Source organism: Lates calcarifer, linkage group LG13 (genome assembly GCF_001640805.2).
Source record: "Lates calcarifer isolate ASB-BC8 linkage group LG13, TLL_Latcal_v3, whole genome shotgun sequence".
In the NCBI taxonomy this organism is placed as follows: Eukaryota; Metazoa; Chordata; class Actinopteri; family Centropomidae; genus Lates; species Lates calcarifer.
In genome coordinates, this window is record NC_066845.1 from 21,515,818 (window position 1) to 21,531,147 (window position 15,330).

The window sequence follows — 15,330 nt, forward strand, 5'->3', positions numbered from 1 at the left end:
AGCTAAAGCCAATGCAGATGTGTTTTAAAGTACAACGTTAAGTGGACACAGTCAGTCTTTGTCCACAAGAATGTGATTGTTTCAGTTGCTCCTGCTCCTATCAAGCTCCCATGACTCGTGTTTTAATCACTATCCAACACCAAGGTGTGGGATAAAGCTGCAATATTGTGTATTCAGTATTCTTATTTCTTATCAACAAATCCTGTGAAGTATTGTGTGTGTATCAAAGCCTCTGTGTCACAGAGCTCCATTATTGTCCTGTTACCATGAACATACACTGTACTTTGTTTTGACTCAGTCCCAGATACACCAGCTGCTTTCTCAGACAGGTTGCTGATTAACAAGATAGAAGAGCAGAAAAAAAAAACACATTTCTGGAGTCACACATGGACAATGCTTCATTTTAAGCTTTGAAAATGTGCATTACAGTTTTTCTGAATTGCCAAAACACTAAACCCCATTTTCTAAACTGTCAACTGCCAAAATAACATCATCAGAACAATCACACAGTTGGCAAAACTTTAAACACTGTTTATCTGGTTAGACACAATTTGCAAATCTGAAACACCCATTTTGCAAAACTCTAAACACATTCACAAAACACATTTTCAGTGTGGTGCACTTTGACCCAGAATGACACACACAGGCCTCAAAAGTTAAACACAACTAACACTCCTGCGTTTTGCATTTGTTTATGTAGTGTGTAGTAACTGCTGAGCAGGGTGTATGCATTCAAGTCAAGTCACTTTTATTTATATAGCACCAAATCACAATAGAGGTTGTCTTGAGGCACTGTAAATATAGAGCAGAGGCCTGTACTACGAATGGAGTTTAACCTCCTCTGATTTAACTCAGGTTATCAAGGAAAGTCGGGATTGACAAACCCTGACTGCCTCGATCTGAGCCGGTGTTAACTTAATCAGAGTTAGTGCGTCTGCATAAAACATGCGTGCACCGTATCTCTCAGGCTGCCAACAAAGACAGGGAGACTTGTCACATGTTCCCTGGGTTCTTTATCTGTAGTATGAGATGTAAGGACACGGAACTTATGTGATGATTTTCCGGATACTTGGATTACAGACAACACGTGGGTCACATGTCTGAGAATTAGCTGTTACTGTTAATGATGTTCTACTTGGAACACTCAGGCTGTATATGTATGAATGTAATGCTGTTATGTTCAGTATGAACTTCATGTTAACAGTATTTCAGCCTCAGTGGAAACTGAACCTGGATCAAATAGAAACATTCTATAAAGTGCTACACATTCATATTTCCCATCATTAATGCTGCATGTGTTGGTCTGTAGTCTACAATTACAACAGCCTGTTGTATTATATTGTCTTTCAGGACAATAATGCCCCGCACCCCATTTAAATTATTATTCAAATCGATAATATGCAACACTAATGATGCTAAATTCTGCCGCTTGAAAAAAATACAAATTAAATAACTGAAATTGAAAATAGAAAAGACAGAGCATTAAAAAAAACACAATTTATTGGTCCACATACCGCTATCATCCACTACTACACCACGAACAGAAACTGCTCGGAGCAGTTTAGAGATGCAGTGTAAATGACCATGGCAGCAGACCCCAGGTAAAACCTATCCACCTTTCGTAGTACAGGTTAATCAGGAAGTTAAACCTGACGTCACTAAGTTACTCCTGAAGTTACTCTGATAAGACAGTTACCTCGCTTCGTAGTACAGGCCTCAGGTCAGCTCTTTAAATTTACAAAGAGAGACCCAACAGATCCCACCATGAGCAAGCACTAGGTGACAGTGACAAGGAAAAACTTCCTTTTAAGAAGGAGAAACACTAATACATTTTTAAATGTTGTAACAAAATCTGTTGAGCTGGATTGTAGGAGCAGCAGGAGACTTTAAAAAAAAAAGTTTGTTGGATGAAACATGGAATATTACTGAGTTACACCACTACTCACTCAGTATTAATGCTCAGATAGAGTCAATAAACGTAAAAGGAGTACAGAGAACCCCCCATTTTTAAAAATACTTGCAGTTGAGAAATTTCCTCTTCTCTTAAAAGTGGAAGCTGAGATGACTAAAGACTGCCTGGAAGGAAGCATAAATACCCGTCTTAAAATACTACAGTATGATTAGCTGATGAGGACATACTGTATATCGTAGTAGAAAAATGAAACAAATACATCACTGAAATTCCACATCTGTGTGCCAGATGAAGACTGATGAAGGGAACACATTTTTCACTGTGTGGGAGTGTGGAAAGGAGGGAGAGTTCTGGAAGGAAGTTAAACAATCACTGGAGGAAATAATGAAGATTAAGATCCTACCCTAAACTCTTTGTTTGGAATATATCAGTTTCCTTCAATTGAAGTGCATCCTCTAGATCCAGTGATCGGCTCAGGCAGTCCAAAACCTTCCACTTTGGGTTTTTCCTCACAGCTCTCATAATGTTATCATTAGCAGCTGTTGTTGTTCTTGGCTGACCTATTCAATGTCTGTTGCTCAGTTCACCAGTTTTTCTTTTTCAGGACACTCTAGATTGTTGTTTTTGGCTCTGATCAATTTTCCCTCTTTTCTCAGCTTTGAAATGGCCTCCTTTTCTCCCATAGACAGCTAAACTCCTGGAGCTCTTTCAACTGCTCAGAAAAAAAAATGGACATTACATGTTTACAGGGATTTCTGATCGCTGGGTGACCTTACTTACTGGAGATACTGAGAAAATAATTTCTTGTGCAATATTTCACAACTGTTTCATTTCCCTTTTGTTGATTGTAGTTCATGTTGTGGATTTGTACTGTGACATAATGGTAAAGTGTAATGTGAAAACAGGAGATCTTGTCTGACTCGATTGTTGATTAAATCAAAGCAGACTCTTTTAGACCTATTACACGGAGCAGTCAGATTCTTTGATAACTGCCCTGCCACTTACTTCAAGGATTCTCTTGAGAATACATCTGAATGTAGTGGTTTTACTGCAAAACAAATAAAACTCTCATGAGAGTTTTTTTCATAGCTCAATAGAGCACAACATGACCAAGCATGTAATTAACCATGACAAGACCTTGCAGCTGCAGTGGTAAGATCTCTGCAGCTTGAGTCAGCAATCACCCACATTTGAGGAAGCCTCATACAAAGAAGCTCTCTCAAACAACAGATCAACATTCAGTACTGAGACATAGATCTTTAATGATATCAGTTTTGATCTTTTCAAAAGGTTAGTTGCCAGTGTCAAAAATATCTTACTGCAGTCTTGCTAAATGTGAGATCAGCATTCAGTTTCCAGAATTCATCCCTGGTGGGCTTGAAAGGCAGCTGTGAAATGACTGTAGGTTGGATTGAGTTGGGTGATACCAGCTATTCAGAGTCATCTTTCAGGCCGTGTCCACACACGAAACCATGAAGAAAAAAAAAAAAAGGAAAAAAAAGAAAGAAAAAAAAAAGAAGAAAAAGAAATTTAAACATATAATATTCAAGACCTCTTGGTGAGTAGCCTGATGCAGGAGAGTCCAGGAGAGTTCAATAATTGAATTGAAAAAACAAGACGCAACCAAAAAAATAAAAACATACCAGGAGGTAGATAAGACTTCCAACAGTACAAAATCCAAAAGAAGGGTGAAACACTGGGGAACCAGGAAAACACAAGAAGAGGATCAGGACGCAGGAACAAACTCAATCCTCTGACCAAGAACTGGGAAGACACAGGTCTTAATATATACAGTGGGGGTGATTACTCATAGGACACAGGTGAGGGCTGAAAAAAGGAGGGAAACACAGGACAAAGACTAGAAGTAAACTCACACTAGATAAACCAGGACAGTAATTACAAAATAAAACAGGAAGTACAAGACCAAGAAACAGGAGGGAAAGGAATACCAAAATAAAACCAGAAAATGCATTTCCTGTGGAAAATGCGTATGAATCCTGAGAGCTGAATGAATCGCTGAAGCAATGCTGGAAATGACTGAAATCATTGTTGAAATGAAGAAGAAAAACATAGAAGTTGGAAGTCAGTTGGAATCAAAAGTAATTTCTGAAGCAATGATTAAAGTGGAAATTAGCAGAGAGAGAGAGGATAGATGCAGAAGCTGAAAGTTAAAACCAACAGCTGAACTATTCAGTTGAATAGCAAAATTGCAATAGCAAAGTTGAACATTTTAAAAAGTGTAAAGAGTTGAAGAAAGTTGAATAAGCACAAATGTAAAAAGGGTAATAGTTTAAGCCTCTTGATAATTGAATGGTTTCTATAGCAGAAAGTATGAAGGATGTGTGTGTGCGCAAGTGAGAGAGAGAGAGAGAGAAAGAGCAAGAGCGAGAGAGAGAGAGAGGAGGTGAGGGACAAACAGTTCAAAGGAGAGGTGTGTGTTAGGGTAAATCACCAATCAAAATGACCAGTGTGTTAATGTGCAGGTGTCAGTTGTGTGTACATGTGTGTGCGTGTATATGTGTGTGTTAAAACAGGTTAAAGTTGATATGTGTGTAGGGGAAGTCCACCAATGAGAATGACCCATGTGTAAATGTGCAGGTCTCAGTTGTATGTGTGTGTGTGTGTGTGTGTGTGTAAACAGCACAGAGAGCAGAGGAGGTCTTAATGACCAGCTGGCCCTCATTCACAGTCACACAGTACTGAGAGGTGGCTCAACCCACCTCTGGAATTTGTGTTATTGATTAAAAAAACATAGCTGCTGTCAATGAAATGAGGCTAGAGTGTCAGTGTCACTGTATGTCACTGTGTGACATCACCCACACCCACACACAGTGACATTACCCACTCTAGCCAGTGCAATACACACCCATTATAAACTCAGAAATCGCCAGAAATGAGCATGAAATATAAACTGCTGTCATTCAAAAGCTGTACAAGATAACAACAAGTTGAATGGAAGCTTAAGAGCTGAACGTCTTGAGACCAGTTTAAAGTTTAAATGAAGTTTCTAGGTGAAAGTATGCTGAAGTAGTAAAGGTTTAAAGAGGCAATTTTAACATTCCATCCATTCATTTGAATGAGAAAAAATTTGCAAAAAAAAAGCTAAATATTACAAAAATTATAAATTGTACAAAAAAGTTGTATACAAGCCGGAATGTCCTGAATGAGCTGAACATTTTGATACCTGAATGTTTTAATAGCACAAAGTATGTGGGACTAGTTAGATGCCGAAAAACGTACAGAAGAACTAGAAAATGCGTGTGAGTGCTGAGCGCTGAATGGATTGCTGAAACAATGGTGGAAATGGCTGAAATCACTGTTGAAATGAAGAAGAAAAAGTTAAAAGTTGGAAGTCAAAAGCAGGTGATGTCATGAACTGTCTGCTGCTGGACTTGAACTGGCAACTTCTTGATTGATAAGCAACTAGTTAGATGCCGAAAAACGTACGGAAGAAGTGGCCAAAAGTTTACGGAAATAGAAGAACAAAAGTAATAACTAATAAGAATAAAGATTTGAAGAACAATAGTGATGTGGAGGAGTGTGAATGCTGACTCAGCATTCACACTCCTCCACATCCACATCAGGAGGAGGTTTCTTAGTTAGCGTGAATGCTGAGTCTACGTTCACACTAACTTAGAAACCAGAAACACAGGAGAAATTACAGGAACATAAGCACTAGAAACACAAGAGAAAATACTAAGTAACAGAAACTAAAGTCACACAGCAGGCGAGCGGTCACAAAATGTGCAGAGTAAAAATGAGACTGTTCTACTGTAACAACAAAAGCACAAAAAACCTGACTCTGTGCCAGCACGTTATAACAACTCATAGTTACATTTTCTGTGAGGTGACTTCTAGTGACCATAGTAATTATGATGGGAACAAGGGGGGTCAGGCGATGTAGTATAAAGAGCAGCAAAGGCCACATCAGGAGGAGGTTGGGATGGATGGATGGACCAACAAAACACAGGACTTTCCAGTGTGAAACTGAAAGTTATTGCTGTCTTGTTATTCTGCAGTCTTAACCACCTGTTGTTACCATTATTGTTACCACGATGACAAAGGTGTCGCTGACTTACTGCTGGTATGCACAGGTTGTATCTGTCACTGCTGAGGTTGTTTACGTTGGAGGACTTGTTAATACAAATGACTTCCGTTGACTCCTGATGTTGGCTGCAATAACATTCCAATTATTTCATATCCCATAAATACATGTTACTAACTCAATATCTCCCCTTTCCTGTAGTATTGTGCTCTTCCGTCTCTCTCTCCTCTTCTGTCTCTTTCTGCAGGTATTTCTGCCTCTGGAGCTGTAGAGTCTGATCTGTGATGACAGGTCTCCTGCTGCTCCTACAACTCCACTCAACACCTGCTGTTACACTTAGAGATTATTATTAGAACTGCTTTTGGTATTACTGCTAACACTACATTGTCATTACATATTATTATCACTATTGTATTATTGATACTACTTTACATCTTTACATTGAATCTGTATATCTGCGTTATGCTATGTTCTCCTCTTTTTCTTCTCCACTGTCGCCTAATGCTGCTCATGGTGGAAACTGTTGGGTCTCTCTCTGTAAATATAATATAAAGAGTACGGTCTAGACCTGCTCTACATGAAAACTGCAGATAACTGATAGATAACTTCTATTATGATTTGGTACTATATAAATAAAATTTTACTGAAAATTTAATTGAATTTCTATATTACTTGAAGGACTACTCCAGTGAATTACAGGTCTCACAAGAGGCAATTTAAAAAAAAACACAAAAAAAATGAAATCAGTGGGGCAGAAGTCTGATGTATGAGTTGATGTCTAAAAGCACTGCAGTTGCCATGAAGCTACTAAATAGCACTTAAAGTCAGGGGAGTGCAGGAAAGACTCCTAAAACCCAGAGACTATCATTAACTTTCCATGAGCTCAGAGCTAAATGAAATGACAGGTTGGAAACTTAGTGGTGGAGACATTCACGTCATGTGACCGTGGTGTAGTTAGTTTATAGCCTAACATTAGCTTTTTACTTCGGGAGCTTGTATTTAGGCTTCAAACATCAGAGCAGTGGTGTTCATCTGTGAAGATTAACTGATGAACTAAACCTGGAAGGATCAGAAACTTGAGTTGGTCACAGTTTATTTTCTGGAATAACCCAAAACCCAATGAAAAAATCCCATTGGCTTTTTGTCAGGAGGAACCAGGCTGGTGCTAACTTCCAGGCCAGCCAAGAAAAATGCGTCACCCCCTCAGGACTCTCTGTTTGGTACAGGAGACGGCCCACCCTGAGTCTGGTTCTGTCTGGGGCTTCATCCTGTAGAGTTTTCTTGGAGTTTTTCCTCTCCACTGTTGCTGAGTCCTGCTCTCTGTGGAAACTGGGTTTCTCTCTTTAATAAGGTTTCTACCTTGCTCTGTAAAGTACTTGAGATAATGCATGTTATGATTTGGTACTATATAAATAAAATTGAACAGAATTGAGTTTGTAACAAAGAGTTTCTTCCTTCAGAGCTACAGAGAACAGTATCCACCTATCTCTGCAGGTTGAGTAGTAATCCTCAAGCCTCATGTTAACTTCACACAAATCCATTTCAGTTTTGGTATTTGGTAACATTGCCCGCTGCTCCAGGACAGGAAGGTGGTGATGTAGTGGGAAGAGGACATGAAAAGAATTTAACATGACTCATCAAAATCATTGCTGCTGCACACACCCACATTTCCAAGGCAACTGACATACAAAGCCATGTACATTCCAAACATTGTGTTACCATGCAGACCGAGTAGGTGGCATACAAGGGGCAACAAACATCAACAGCAAACAGGGACAATTCCCTTCAGTTCATCATCCAGAGAGAACTGCAAAGAACACCCAGTCTCTGTGTAGGTTTTGATGAGACCAGGTGGCTGCTATTTAGATATTTAAAGGGGCAAAAAGAGAGCATGAATCATTGTGACTCTCATGCCAAACAATTTTGTGTGTGTGTGTGTGTGTGTGTGTGTGTGAAAACTGTGTGTATGGTGTGGTGTTATATATGAAATCATCAAACTCAAACTGCACTTGCCCTGCACTGACTTTCATTTCATATGAATCACTATTGTCACAGTGTGTAAAGTGTCCCAGCCCACACACAAAGGAATGCACTGTACATTCCCAAAATAGAGGAGACCAGCATGATACAAAAAGTGTAGGTGGCAAGTGAAACCTAGAGACAGGTTCAGTGATTTCCATATTAATCCAAGATGATGTGAAGGCTGATCTTACTGGTTGTACTTAACCCAGTGGTATCAATGCACTGGTAAAAGTATTTTTGTAGTAGTGGAAACTGGTATGTTCAACTTCAGTATTCAAGCTTGCCAAGCCTGTGATATATTTTTTTTTATTAAAGAGATGGTAGGAATTCAGTCTTGGCAGCAACACGCAGCATATTTCCTTCTGCAAAATGCCTGAGAAAGGGAATGTTTTCAGTCCACAGTGTCCATGCTGGTGTACATCTAATGCAGTCTGGTCCATATTCCAGCAACTAAGAAAAACAAAAAAAAAACAAGATCCCATGCCTTTAGAGAATTGGAGAATTTTATTGGCATTAAAGATGCCACACTAAACTGGTCTAAGTCCTATCTATCTGATAGGCTTCAGTTTGTACATGTTAACGACAATTCTTCCATGTGCACAAAAGTTAGACATGGAGTTCCACAAGGGTCAGTGCTTGGACCAATTCTTGATCGATTTTCCCTTTTTTCTCAGCTTTGAAATGGCTTGCTTTTCTCCCATAGACAGCTCTCTGGTCTTCATGTTGGCTTATCCTCTCTCCCTTTATCAGGCAAGTGACTATGTATGGTAACTTCCTGGACTGGACATCCAAATGGTGTCGTTACATGGCCCAGTGAGGTCAGAGAATCAATATCTATATCTATATCTCTATATACGTGTGTGTGTGTGTATGTGTGTGTCTGTGTGTGTGTGTGTTATTTATGTTTGATGAAACATGCTAAAAATAAATGTTCCTTTAACTTTATATGTGTTTTTCTATTTTTTTTTTATATATACACCTTGTAGAATTTTTTTTTACCCTAGATGGGCAAGGAACCATATATGGTAACTTCATTGATCTTTATTTTCGACATGAAAATTTTATATTTTCAAAAATGTCATAAAAGTAAAAAAGTCTTGTTGTGCCCTGCTATGACACTCTAGGGTTGAAATTGAAAAATTGAAATTTTTCTGCTAAAACAAGTGAGACTGAGACTGAAGACACGTCTTGGATGGAAGAACCAGACAAAACCGAAGTTATCGCACTTGGTCCCGAACACCTAATGATTAGATTAGATGGCAGTCATCTTTGACCAGGATATGTCCTTTAACTCATATAAAACAAACTTAATTTAAAACTTAACTTAAAACTAGGACTGCCTTCTTTCACCTGTGTAATATCACCAAAATCAGACATTTTCTGTCTCAAAAAGATGCTGAAAAACTGGTCCATGCATTTGTTACTTCCAGGCTGGACTACTGTAATTCATTATTATCAGGCTGCCCCAACAAGTCTCTAAAGACTCTGCAGCTGATTCAAAATGCTGCAGCACAATTACTGACAGGAACTAGAAACAGAGACCATATTTCTCCTTTGTTAGCCTCTCTACATTGGCTCCCAGTCAAATCCAGAATAGAATTCAAAATCCTCCTCCTCACATACAAAGCCCTTAATAGTCAGACACCAACATACCAATCCCACTAGGACATTTCACTCCCAGAATGCAAGTTTACTGGTGGTTCCCAGAGTTTCTAAGAGTCAAATGGGAGGCAGAGCCTTCAGTTATCAGGCTCCTCTACTGTGGAACCTTCTCCCAGTTTCAGTCCGTGAGGCAGATACCCTCTGTACCTTTAAGAGTCGGCTTAAAACTTTCCTCTTTGATAAAGCTTATAGTTAGAGTTGGCTCAGGCTTGAACCATCACTTAGTTATGCTGCTATAGGCCTAGACTGCTGGGAGATCTCCCATGATGCACTGAGCTTCTCTCTCCCTCTCTCTCCACAGTATGGATTCATATCCCATAAATACATGTTACTAACTCAATATCTTCTCTTTCCTGTAGTATTATGCTCTTCCGTCTCTCTCTCCTCTTCTGTCTCTTTCTGCAGGTATTTCTGCCTCTGGAGCTGTAGAGTCTGATCTGTGATGACAAGTCTCCTGCTGCTCCTACAACTCCACTCAACACCTGCTGCTACAATTAGAAATTACTTATACTGCTATTAGTTTTAGTGCTACATTAGCAGTTAATACTATGATTATTACTATTATCATTACTACTACTGTATTATTGGCATCACTTTACTTTTACTTTTTTTTTTTTACATGGAATCCATGTTATGCTATGTTCTTCTGTTGCTATTCTCTATTCTTGTTGGGTCTCTCTCTGTAAATATCATAATATAAAGAGCATGGTCTAGACCTGCTCTATATGAAAAGTGCCATGAGATGACTTCTGTTGTGATTTGGCGCTATCTAAATAAAACTGAATTATTAGTGTGGGAGGCCAAAGGACAGGAGAGCGATACAGAGATACTGACAGTCATTGAACTTACACATGGTCATGATTGCATCAGACATGATGAATGAGGCAGAGGAAACACGACCACCATGTGTCACAATGGACAATAAATGCCCATCATCAGTCCAAATCCACCACAACACACTCACTTCCTGCAGCTGTACACTGAAAGGTCAAGTACGCAGACAGAGGAAATGTTTCATCTACAGAGTTATTAAGGAAGTTTCACCCCTGCCATTACTCTCATTCTTCTTTTGCCCCCTCCTCCTACACCCACACAGTGACGCAGTGACTCACATTCTGTCTCCCTTTCTGTCTCTCCGTCACTCTTTGGTTAGCAGACAACAGGAAATTAGAGGAAAAAAAAGGTTAAAAGAGGGAGGAGGGGATGTTATCATACCATTACAGTAACTTATGTTAGAGGTTTTAGGAACAGCAGGAATATGAGGCAACAACATTTTGCACTTAACTGGTCAAACCACAGATAGATAAAGAAGTAAAGATTGCACTCATGCACACCCACTCACAAAAGCTACAAATAGAGGCATATTTTATCATCCTGTAGAGCCGAGGTGCTGCGGGGAGGGAGCTTGTGCACAGTCTAAACAGGAAGAAGAAAAAACATTTTTTCATAGCTTTAAAGGCAGACCTGAAAAGATATGAATCTCTACTTAAATAAACAATAACTATGGCTGTTGCTACTGGAAAAAGTGTTCTGTTTCATTCTTCATATAATCATAAAATCAAACATTTTCTGCATCCAGCTGAAAAGTATGGATGTTTCAGTTTCAGAAAAATCTACTCACAGATTTCACACTGTCAAGTCAGTTTTATTTCTATAGTGCCACATCACAACAGAAGTTACCTCTAGGCTCGTTTCATATAGAACAAGTCTTGTCTGTTTCCCACAGTCATTGTTCACCGTTTTGTTATATCACCTATCACCAGTAAGCACCTTATACAGGAACCATCAAATGGAACAGAAATACAAAGAATTAAAGCTGCTGACAAATGTGTCAGTGCAACAACAATTACATTAGAAACCATTTTAGAAATCTGCACTCTGACACAGAGTTACAGGTACTGTGCACTTTCACCTCTGACGACTGTCTGCTCCACATCATACCCACAAACTATGGTGTGTAAAAGTCAGTTTCACCCCCTGTAGTGTAAATGATGGTATATGATTCATACCTGATGATAGTGTGCCACACCTGAGGAATTTAGGAGCAGCATCAACTCTGTCTGTTAAGTAGATTTAAGAAGATTTCTTATAACGGCTGTGCCAACTATAATATTCCATGTTGTTAGATAAAACCTGAGAAACCCAAAGTTCTTGATGTGATGTTGATTTTACACATCACGGTCTGTTTGCCACTGTTACCACATATGTTGAGAAAGCACCATTAAGAAATATTATTTGTGTGTCCAGATGGAGCTGTGTGAATTCTGACAAATGTCCTCAAATGATGCCATCTGAGTCAGCCTCTGTTGGGTCTGAAGTCTGTGGGTGTAGCGTTGGAAAAGAAGCAAGCTAACAGACCTCATCTCTACTTGAGGACAGAGTCGAGTCAAGTCAAACCACAACAGAAAAATCTCCAGCCAAGGTGCACTGTGGATGATGTGGGCACCTGATTTGAGGATTTTACCTCTGATTTCAACCACTAGCTGTGGAGGTGGTGTCCAGCTGTTGACGGCTTTGTCTGTACAACTGCTCTCATATCTAGAAACAGAAGAGGAGTTAGACAAAAAAAAAAAGCCTTAAAAATGCACATAACTGCTGCAAGAGAACTTAAGAATGGATGTCACCTGTGTAGTAATGGAAATGATGCTTCCTGATAATGTTGCCAAAAGGAAGCATAGATAGGGTGAAAAGTGTTGGTCCTAACACAGAACCCTGTGGAACGCCATGATTAACTTCTGTGTACATGGAGGAGTGTTTGTTAACATGAACAAACTGGACTCTATCTGATAAATATGACTCTAATCAGAGAAATTAATTGTGGACTATTGAATATTAGATCACTCTCAATCCCTGTCAATGACTTCTTAACTGATCATCACATTGATTTATGCAAACCTGGTTACAGCAAGAAAACTGCTCACTGCTCATATGAATCCTCACACCCCTTGAAGCAGAGGCCGAGGAGGCTTATCAATCAACCTCTCTTAGTTTTTCACACTGGGAAGCGGGAAAACTCAAAAACCAGTTCCACTTGTTACTGTCCATCATCCACCTGCTCCTTACTCTGATTTTTTTGTCTGTATTCCTTGTTTCATCTGAGTCAGTGCTTATTAAAGATGAAACAGTTACAGTGGGAGATTTCAACATTCATGTAGATGTTGACTGCAACAGCTTTAGTTCTGCATTTCATTCCCTTTTAGACTCACACTTCTTAAAGTATAAAGAAACCCACTCACTGTTTTAAACACACCCCCAACATTGTTCTGACTTATTGCATCGAAAACTGATTATTAAATACTAATATTATAAAATAAAATAATATTTCCCCAAACCTCTCTTTTGTCTGATCAGTTTGAGTAATGTTTGAGTTTACATTAATGGGAAAAAATTCCATGACAGGAGGTTTCTGAAAATTCTAAATTTAGGGAAATGATTTCATTGTTATTTACTCCAGTGCCATATGTCAATACAATGGAGAACAGCTGTCTCAGCTTCCGCACAAGTTAATGGTCTTGTTGATAATATTGCAGCCTCATTACACACAGCACTTGACACAGCAGTAGTGAATCAGAGGAGGCTAGCTCCATGGTACAATTCACAAATGTGTGCTTAAAAACAGATATCGCAAAAGCTGGAGAGGAAAAGGCATTCCACCAATCCAGAAGAATGTAGCCTGGCCTGGAGGCTTTTTTAAACTAACATATTTTTTGAGATATGATGTGTAGTAGTTTTTATTCCATGAACTTCAGATCAGTCACCTCCTGTGGTTATCTCTTCCAAAGGTGATGCAATTTATTTCATCTCCTCCTTCTGACACTTTTTTACATATGGACACCAACACTATGGTTTTCATTTCCAAATAGAAAGTGTTCCAAGTGTAACTGGTAAAAGGCAAATGCCACTAGATCAGCCACTAACACTATTTTTATATTCTACTCTTTCAGTCACTGACAGTTCATGCTGACCAAGGCAGTCAAAGTCAGCCCAAGTTGAAAACCAATGCAGCCATTTAATGTTCTGGGTTGATGCACAGGAAGAGTGGCATGGGTCCTCTAAACCCACAATGGGCCAATGGTGGACCATGACATCACTATTGGATCTGGGTCAAAGATCATTTGTAAAGAAGATGGTGCAGCAGGACACAGCAGCTCCTCTTGTTACTTAGTGAAGGACTGAATGGAGTAATACTGATTCAGTGCAGTCACAGGTTTATAGAATATTTTACAACCAGCTCAGACATGGATTAGCCAATCACAATCAAGGATCAAAACTATCCATTTTATAAATAGCTTTTTGTCTCCCTACCTCTCCCCCTCTGTTTTACCCTCTCTGGGTGACGAGCATCACTGTTGTACATGCTCCAGGCTGGAGCCTGTTGGAACAAGATATATTTCTTCCCCTTTCCAGAACCAAAATCATTGCTTTTGGAAACATTAACCATCACCATGTAAACTACCATGTATGCTGATGATATGCAACTGTACATCTTTGCTTACTCAAATGATCCCAATGCATTGCTTGCAAATCACAAATTTTGGGGTTCTTCCTCATTCAGATCTTAATTTTAACAAGAGGGGTAAGAAGGTTCTGGGTTCAAGCCCCTGTTTTCTGTGTGGAGTTTGCATGTTCTCCCTGTGTCCCTCCCACAGTCCAAAGACATGCAGGCTGAAGGTGTGAACGTGAGTGTCAATGGTTTTTTGTGTCTGTATGTCAGCTCCATGATAGATGGGGTGATCTGTCCAAGGTGTACCCCGTCTCTCATCCAGTGTCAGCTGGTACTGGCTCCAGCCCCCTGCAACCCTGACAGATAAGCTGTATATGTTACAGGGTTTGAGTGGACTGAACCCAGATGCTGAGTCAAACAATAACACCAGCAATAGCAGAGACAAATGACGTTTATTGCACTCAGCAGTAACGCAACAGGTGGATGGGGGAAAAGGGCAGAGGGGGAGAGTCCGGGGCAGACGGTCTGGTGGTGGAGCAGGGAGAGGGGGAAGTGTTCAGGGGCGCAGACATGGCTGGGGTTTCCACAGAAGTGGACAGCGGCACCGACGGGAGACTAGGCAGAAGAGAGACAGGGTCACTTAACTAGCTCACTGGAGCACAGACCAAACAAAAGCTCAGAAACAACCACACAAGTTCAACTGAGAGGCCAGACGTTACCACAAAAGCTGACAGAACAAACTGGCGATGAGTGGCAGACAAACCAGGGTGGATGAATGAGCGAGGATGAGTTAGTAGATTGCAGCTGTGCTGGTGCCATGCCACACTCCTGTGGAGAGAGCACACACACCCACACACAGAGGGAGAGGGGATGACGGGACAGAGCCAAAACCAGGCGGGAACTGGGGAAGAGGAGGGGGACTGTAACAGTATAGAAAACAGATGGATTTTAACAAGGTCATTAAAACATTCTTTTCAGAAATATTACCTAAGCAGACCTTTTTTAACTGAAAAATGCTGAAACATTCAGTCACTTTTTTGTTACTAGTTGTTCAGATTATAGTAATTTTTAGTTAGCTAAAAAGTCTAGCATTAAACCACTGCCAGCTGAAATGCTGCAGCAGTTTGTTTGTTTGTTTGTAGCATCTAGCTTTGGGGATGCCTCTCTGCTGTCCATTGTGAAGGTAGAGACAAAAATGGCAAGTCCTCAGTTGGTGCCTTTCAAAACCAATCATAAGACTCTTCC

At 39.9% G+C, this 15,330-nt stretch overlaps 1 long non-coding RNA gene across 1 annotated transcript; it reads right to left on the bottom strand.

The window, feature by feature from the left end:
* Positions 1–371: 371 nt before the first annotated feature.
* LOC127143165 (uncharacterized) lies at positions 372–5,435 on the bottom strand. Its single transcript, XR_007814398.1, has 2 exons — positions 1,915–5,435; positions 372–1,696 (listed from the first exon to the last, which is right to left on the bottom strand). It is a non-coding gene; the product is annotated as an uncharacterized LOC127143165 (long non-coding RNA).
* Positions 5,436–15,330: the final 9,895 nt, after the last annotated feature.